Source organism: Geospiza fortis, unplaced genomic scaffold (genome assembly GCF_000277835.1).
Source record: "Geospiza fortis unplaced genomic scaffold, GeoFor_1.0 scaffold31, whole genome shotgun sequence".
Lineage (NCBI taxonomy): Eukaryota > Metazoa > Chordata > Aves > Passeriformes > Thraupidae > Geospiza > Geospiza fortis.
Genome location: NW_005054483.1, coordinates 1200941 through 1201923, shown reverse-complemented (window position 1 = coordinate 1201923; position 983 = coordinate 1200941). Strand labels below are relative to the sequence as shown.

At 36.4% G+C, this 983-nt stretch overlaps 2 protein-coding genes across 2 annotated transcripts in view; one reads left to right on the top strand and one right to left on the bottom strand.

Moving 5' to 3' along the window:
• Positions 1 to 983, bottom strand: part of RSPH14 (radial spoke head 14 homolog) — a 72008-nt gene that overhangs the window by 48306 nt on the left and 22719 nt on the right. The gene's annotated exons all lie outside the window — the stretch shown is intronic.
• GNAZ (G protein subunit alpha z) overlaps positions 1 to 983 on the top strand; it is a 50732-nt gene that overhangs the window by 32357 nt on the left and 17392 nt on the right. The gene's annotated exons all lie outside the window — the stretch shown is intronic.

The window sequence follows — 983 nt, the reverse complement described above, 5'->3', positions numbered from 1 at the left end:
CTGAAAGGGCAGCAGTGACACAGCAGGGCAATGTCAAGTGAGGTGCAGCTGGCCAGCAAAGAGAAGATGAGTTGTAAGATAAACTCTTGGCTCACCGACATGATTGTGGATTGAATTTACAGGCCCTGCTGGTAGATTGCTTTATTGCTTGGTATCTGAAGTCTTTCCCATCCATAAACCTCTGAAAAAAATCTTGGGTTTTTTTTCATTTTTTATCCCACTTATAAGAATCATTATTAGGTTAAAGATGGCATAAATTAGTTTTCAATTTTGCACTAGTGGCAGAAAGATTAATAAATAATATCATTTTAACATTTATGCAGTAGTATTTTTGCTGAGGAGTCCTGTCCCATGTTTTGAGGTTTTTTGCTCCCAAGTAGCCAGCATCTATCTTGAATGGAAGGTAATTGGGAGTGATTAAAGATTTAGTTGAAAATTATTCTGAATATGGATTTTACAGATAGTATGATTTCAGTTAGTTGCAGGTCCTACTTAGTGTGAAGATTTTAGACAAAATATAACCTTTTTTCACTGAGAGCTTTTTCAAGGTGCTTTCTCAGTTGGCCTTTCACAAAGGATTCTAGGGCATGCTCATTAAGAAGTGACCAGAGTTTTCTGGAACAGCTTGACAAATGCTTTTATAATTCTACTGTTTTCTCTATTATGGAGATAATTATTCTCTAAACAATAGGGAAATTACATGAATATCCAAAAGTACAAACTGGAAACCAATAGGTTTTCTATGGTAATAAATCCTGGACAAAAACCTCTCCATTGTTCTTAAAATTCAGTGCTAAAGTGGTATCTGTGTCATACAGCTCTGATTAGGGCATGGGGCATTTCTGGTGGGAGAAATAAGATAAGGTTTTAAAAACTGGAAGTGTCATATGATGACAAATGCACCTTCCAGAAAGAATGATTGAGCCACTGCTGTCTAAATCCCCTAATGTATCCTCAAAGGATCTTTCCTTCAGCAGTTGTTC